Genomic DNA, 7103 nt, shown 5'->3' with positions numbered 1-7103 from the left:
CGGCTGACCTGAGATGGGAATCCTTCCAGGACTCCACCGCCTAGGCGGCTTGCCCCGCAAAGACTCCTTGGTGTGCTGCCTTTTAGCCGACTTGGGGATCACCTTGCCTTAAACCCCTAGATGGAGTGAAAGGCTCTAGTATCTTACCATTGAAGTTCACCGTGTACTTCACGGATGAAACACATGCCATAACTCGTGAAATCCAAAACTGAGAAAACCCCCATTTATGTAGTCCCTTCTTAAAAAAAAAACCCAGTCCACACGATCATAAGCTTTGGACAGATCAAGTTTATAAGCACACAAAGCCGGAGAGCTCTCCCTGACAGACTGAATATGGTGAGTACATTTGAAGGCAATTATAGAATTATCAGTAAAAGCCTTCCAGGCACAAAAAGGCACTCTGATTCTCAGAAATAAGCTCCCCTAGGATTGGTCGCAGCCTATTCACCATGCACTTTGACACTATTTTGTAGACCACGTTGCACGGGCTAATTGGGCGAAAATCCTTTGGTTCCTGCGGGTGTGGAACTTTAGGGATCAACACAATTGCCGTATCGTTAACTCCTTCAGGCATAATCCCAGTAGCAAAAAACTCTAGAACTGCCGAAGTGATCTCAGACCGAAGCACTTCCCAATTTCGCTGATAAAATCTTGCTGGGAAACCATCCACCCCTGGAGCTTTGAGGGGTCCTATTTGGAAAAGTGCATCAGAAATTTCTTTTTTAGAAAACGCCTTACAAAGAGTTCCATTCATTTCATGAGTAACTTTGGGGAGGATACAGTCCAGCACTGAGCTGGGATTCAGAGTTGGGTCCTTAGTTTATACTTCCTTAAAGTACGAGCTCGCCATCCTCTCCATATCAGACGGCACATTGCACCAAGTACCATCGCTCCTCCATAGGCGCTGAATGTAGTTTCTTCTTGCTCTCCATAAAGCACTACGGTGCAAGTATTTTGTATTCCGTTCCCCCTCTTTTGAGCCACGTAATACGCTACCTTTGGAGCCACATCATCTCCTCTCTATATAGGAGTTCATCAAGTTGGTTCATTTTGCTGCGGACTTAGGCACTGTCCGCACCTGCCATTTGTAGGTCCGCAAGTTGGCTCCGCAGGGTCTCAATTTCTTTTAAAACGTTGCCAAAGATATCTTTACTCCAAGCTTTCAAGTCCTTCATTACTTGTTTCAGAGAAGCAGCAACCGAGCCCAAGCCGCCAGACGACTTGTTCTTATCCTATATACCTAAGAGATTCATTCCCACTAATCTATTTATCTAAACATGCAGCCTATCCACCTAAGCAATGTGCCAAGTCAGCAGTTATCCATCCACCGCATGCATTCCATTCGAGCCCTCTCTTAAGTGTGAACTGAGAGTTTCTCTCACGTCGGAATAGGAACAACCATTTCCCATGCTGCCATGCATCCACACTTGGCCGGTCATTAGGCCCACTATCATTGCAATGATTTTATTGCCTAGCGTTACGTGTGTTTAGTGGAGCCTTTCCCCCTTCCATCGCAAGCATGACTTCTCTTCTTCCAATCATCTCCTTATATAATAGTGGATCCACCTGATAGAGGCGACCAGCGTCTGTTGTCGCCATGAGCGTCGAGCTCTTTGCTCTCATCATCTTCAGCTGGGGACCTTCGCACCTACCTGATGACCGGTGCTTGCTCACATGCATAGCTCCATTCGCTGCCATCATCATCGCCATTGTAGACCGCCGTCAAGCTCGTGGTCGCCTCTGTTCTTCTCGGTTGCACGGTTATCTGGTGAACCGCTGATCCTCACACACTTTCCTTTTTGTGTTCAGCGCTCCCTGTTGTCTTCATGTTGAGACCTGGCCGGCGTCGGGCACAGGCACGCGCACGCTCGTGTCTAAGTAGTAGAAGAACAAGTCCTGTGGTGGAGAGGAAAAACACGGGTACGCCTCTGTTCTCCCAGACTACGTGGCATGCGCGGGAGAGCAGATCGCAGACGGTGAGCCGGTCGACGCACGGCTCCACCTCCGCACCGCTGCCGAAGCGCACGAGGAGGATGTGGTCGTCCGACACGAGAGTAGCATGACGCGGTCGTGGAAGCGGCCGCCGGCGCCTGGGACGAAGGAGCTGAGCAAGGGATGTCCGGGACGTGAGCCTTTCGCGCTGCATGGATGAAGATGGAGACCGGCCGACCTTCCCCGCCATGGCGCCGTTCAAGAGAGAGGAAGACGACGAGGGAGAGCAGTGGCAGGCGCCCTCTGGCCAGCGGCGGTGCAGGAAAGATGGCTCGGTGACAAGGGCGCGCCAGCGCTTGCGTGCGGCGGCGCACGGCCACGGCAAGAGGTTGGCGAAGCCGGGCACGCGCGCCAGGATCTCCATTACGATGTCCTCCGACAGCCTCACCAGCCAGAGTGATGCGCGTGTGTGCATGCCCACTTCGGTTACTAGCATGCGCAAGTATGTATGTAGGCAATCATGATTAGTTCTTTGTTAACTACCCTAGGTACGTAGCCATTGGACTCTAGCTGTAAGAGATACATGCATGTCAAACCAGATTAGCTACAAACCTAATTGCCATATATAAGAATAAGGCCTAAGAACAATATGTGAAATTCCAGCCTCCTCCTCGAACCAGGGTATGTTTGAATTTCTTTTATCAGGATTTCTCCTCAATTTGTTTATTTCAATTTGCTTATACTAAACTTGCTTTCTTCCTCGCAATAAAAAAAACTTCATTTCTACTATATTTTGGGCTACTACTATTGAATATTCGAACCATATAATTTTTCTGAATTTGACTTCTACCTTTGCGCGCTAAAATTTCCGCAGCAACGCGCGTGGTATCATCTAGTTCTATGAATTCGCCACCACCTCCGCTAGGGCCGGATGGCGCTCCCACATAATCTCATATCTCGGTGTTCGACTTGGCCGCCTATCACTATCACCACCCCCCAACTGTAAGAGGAGAGGGCTATGATCAGAACAAGGCGTAACCAGATGAATAACCTTGGTTGCTGGAAACAAATCGTGCCAGGCCTCATCCGCGCAAGCGCTGTCTAGCCTAGCTTAATTGCTTTTCACCGGTCATGCAACACACACAATGCTGTTTCGTTTTTGTATACACAGTTTGGTTTCTGCGTTCCAACCAATCGTATCCTTTGATTTACTCGTGTATACACGGTTTCTTTTCTGAGTCAAGAAAAAGAATTATCATATTGGATTTCTGCTTTGTTCTCACAAGCTTTGCGTTGAAATAGGTAGATTCTCATTGCACGTCGGGGATGTAGCTTAGATGGTAGAGCGCTTGCTTAGCATGCGAGCAAGCGAGAGGTATGGGGATTGATACCCCACTTCTCTAATTTTTTTTTTCACACACATCACGCAACGTCTTGGGCCGGGCGGTGAGCTTCAATGCCGTAATTGCACCTGCAGTTAGGTCACTGACATGCGCGCCTAACAGATAGCTGGCCCACATGTCAGTGACCCAACTGCAGGTGCAGTTACGGCACCAAAGCAGCGTCGCCGTCATATATCGCGTGTGTCCATGCAAGTGCAATGCCTGTAACTGCATGAGATCATGACGCCATGGTCCATGGAGTGCCAGAGATTGCCGACCGGTCGGGAGACGTCCCCCCTTCCTCCGCGGGACATGCCGGTATGTACCATGCTTCCCTTCACACATGGACCCGCCTCAGGTCTCCCAGCCCATCCAGATGCATGGATTGACCTACCATTAGAGCATTTACAGCCGGATCTCTCAAATCCATCTCATACGCCAAGGTGGGCTGCCCGGTCATGATTTTTTGACACAGATGGGCCTCTCGAACGACCCTCAAACGTCCGGGCTGACCTGCATCCCACATATCCAGCCCAAATATGGGGCGAATATAGGGTGCCCGGGCGAACCCGCCACGTCGGACCCGACAGCCCGACCCCACCCCAAATTGCACACCAAACCCTTCCTCCTCCTTCGGCTGCCCTCCACCATTCCCACGTCCGGACTTTCGCCGACCTCCACCCTTGCTCCCAATCATCACCTCCGGTCCCGATCCACCGCCGGAGATGTCATCCAGCCCGACCCACACAGGGCCGACCCTGTGTTTCGGGAGGCCCTAGGCGAACTCGACGACATGGGCCCCTGTATCCTAATACCACATATATAACTTATTAAGAGTAAATTTGAACCACCCATCTTTAGTATAAAATTTGACTATAATAATTCGACTGACTTCAACGACAACAATAATAACCAAATTCGAATTGACTCGATTGACAACAATCATACTAAAAAGATAGCAAAATGAAACTAACATGACATGATTACCTCAAATAAGAACCAAAATTTATTTGCTCGCCTGTACTTGCACCATCTTCATTGACCTCAACATCTCAATTTTCATGCTCGGGATTAGTTTCTTGCCCTTGTTTTTCACTGACATCAACATTGCTTGACGATGTAAAATACTTATTCAAAGAACCATTCAGTGGTTGAATTTTCAGATCACTTTCTTTTTTTTTTCCTTTTTTCAACACCCGATAATCACTTCTTCTTAGGCAGCATGGCAAGCTAATGTCCTAAAATCATGAAGAAAAGAGGATACAAAGAATTAGGAATGTATACATCGAATGATTGGAACCCTAGACATGTACATAGAATGACAAAAAATTGAAATATCGAATTAGAAAATTATACATAAAAAATTTAAAACTTCGTGCATACTGAAATTGGAGGTTGGATCATGGATGGATAGTTGAATACGTACATACTAAATGAAAAATAAAATAAACTACTGAAATTGTCAAATTAGGGTTTGGGGGGATGAATCAGGCCACATGGATGGAAAGTTCAAACGTACTGACTACTATGGTGCCCTCACGGTCGGCGACGGGATAACGGGAGAGCGTCTCTGCAGACTTGCAGTTGGCCAAGTAGCGGTCTAGCAGACAACGGACTTGTCGGAATCCGGATGTATATGTATTGCTGCGGACTGCCTTGCCGGATGCCTGGTGGCGGGGCTGCCGTGCGGGTGCGGCGCACGCAGCGGCGACAACCAGCGGCGGCCGAGGTGACTCAGGCGAGGGCGAGGCAGCGAGGCGCCGGGCGAGCAGGCCGACGGTTTACGGTAGACGAACCAACGAGACGAAGGAAAAGGAGCAGCCGTGCGTGGCATCTGGCGTGAGTCACGCGCGTGACGCTTCGCTAATCGTCGTAATCGATCGCTACTCGCTAGCTATCTGATGGGCCTAGCCCATCTCGTTTCTTTTCTTTTGTATTTTTTACCTATATTTTGATGGGCTATAGTATATATATGTACTACATCATGGGCCCCTCCCCCGCCTGGGCCCTAGGCCGTCGCCCCAGCGGCCATACGCCAGGGCCGGCCCTGGACCCACACTGCCACGTCGGAGATGCAGGTGAAGAAGGTAGCCCGGATGCAGGCTGAGCAGGCAGCCCGGATGCAGGCGGAGGAGGCTGCCCGAATGCAGGCAGAGCAGGATGAGCAAGACGCATTTCGCTCGAAACAGGCGCCCAACGAGTGATCCAAGGCCATCCGTCATTCTCGGGCATTCATTTCATTTTGCCATGTCCGGTTTGTTGAATTATGATTTGCCTTGCTTTGTTTCGAACTTTGACATTTAGACAGTTTGTACCATATGGTCGAAGAGCATGGATTACATGGATTTAAGGATCGGAATTCGTGACATGTGGATGTGCGACGCAACATTTGAGGGATGCCCGGTCGAGGCGTTTGAGGGGCCGGATTTGACAAGTCCGACTGTAGATGCTCTTAGCATGAGTCCTATTATCATCTAAAAAAACAACATAGTTCATCTATTTTAAAACGGAGGGAGTAGTACACAAACCACGTACTCCTATTATCCACGACCATAAGCATACATGGAGCCTGGACCGATCGGCCATCGAATCTCTCGTGCTCCACCACGAGCGGGTGACCGCCATAAATAAATTATACGAAGGGAAGAGCTAGCTAGTGCCGGGCGGGCAGACGAGTCTTCGATTAATTAACTACCACACGCGTTAGATTGGGGGTCGAATCTTTACCCTTGCTCTCGGTGGAGAGGCTCGGTGCAAGTGCAATCGCACGGAGGCTCGCTACAATGTAAACTTCTATGCTTTCGATCATCTTCTGAAGGACACGTGTGCATGGTTCCACAGATGCCGGCCGTCATCCATCGGTTGCTTTCTTGTCCGGGCAGACATAGACGACTGTTTATCATCAAGACTGGAGTTCGCTGAACTTGGTTCCTACCTTTGCCCGTCGATTCCGGGTGGTCCCCGCTCTTTTTGTATTTGGCGAGTCGGTGGTCTGCGCTTCTGTTTTTACGATGAACCAGCCTCCATCTTTTGCACGCAAGGTGCAATGGACCAGCCGATCGATGATGCAGCTAGCACAAACAAGTCAATCTAGCTGAGAGTTAAAAACCTTAACCTGATCGGCGCGGGTGTTTCTAAAAGTCTAGCATTAGATTAGATATGGCTGCTCTGCATCATGCCATGTGTCCCTTATCACATGCACGCACCGGTCAATTAAGCCAAGTAATGTGAGGTGCCTAACCCCGAGTAATTAAGGTACTAGCTACTCAATCATGGCGGTAATAGCATCGATCTCGCGCTTTCATTGGTCGTATCGTAGCACACGGAAATTGATCCATGGTACTTGGACAAAACATTCATATCAGACACATTTCACCTTTTTTCTTAGCTAGTGGAAACTGGCGTAGCACATGCCCAGATTACTTTTGACAAAGGGCTCTCCCTGCGTAATTGTCCTGCCCCCATCAGAAGATGCACACGCATATATAGATGGTATGTTTACAAACTGTAGGGACGTGAAAGATATGAACTTCGTTTGGGTGTTGGGACAGAGCCGGCAGGGAGCGGCGTTGGGAAGCACGGTGTCCATGCTGCATGCATTTGTTTCAGATTTATTTGGGTATGTTTTCAAATAAGTTTCAAATAGAATTACATACACTTATTTGAAATATTTGAAACAACTGCCCAATATAAACCATTCTCCAACCATTCTTTTCTATAGATGTGTTATAGTTTTTATTATTTATTAATCATGTACATACTCTCTCTATGTTATTACTCATCACGAAA

The sequence above is a fragment of the Triticum aestivum genome, chromosome 7D, assembly GCF_018294505.1.
Source record: "Triticum aestivum cultivar Chinese Spring chromosome 7D, IWGSC CS RefSeq v2.1, whole genome shotgun sequence".
NCBI lineage: Eukaryota > Viridiplantae > Streptophyta > Magnoliopsida > Poales > Poaceae > Triticum > Triticum aestivum.
The sequence above is the reverse complement of the archived record's forward strand: the minus strand, read 5'-3'. Positions refer to the sequence as shown.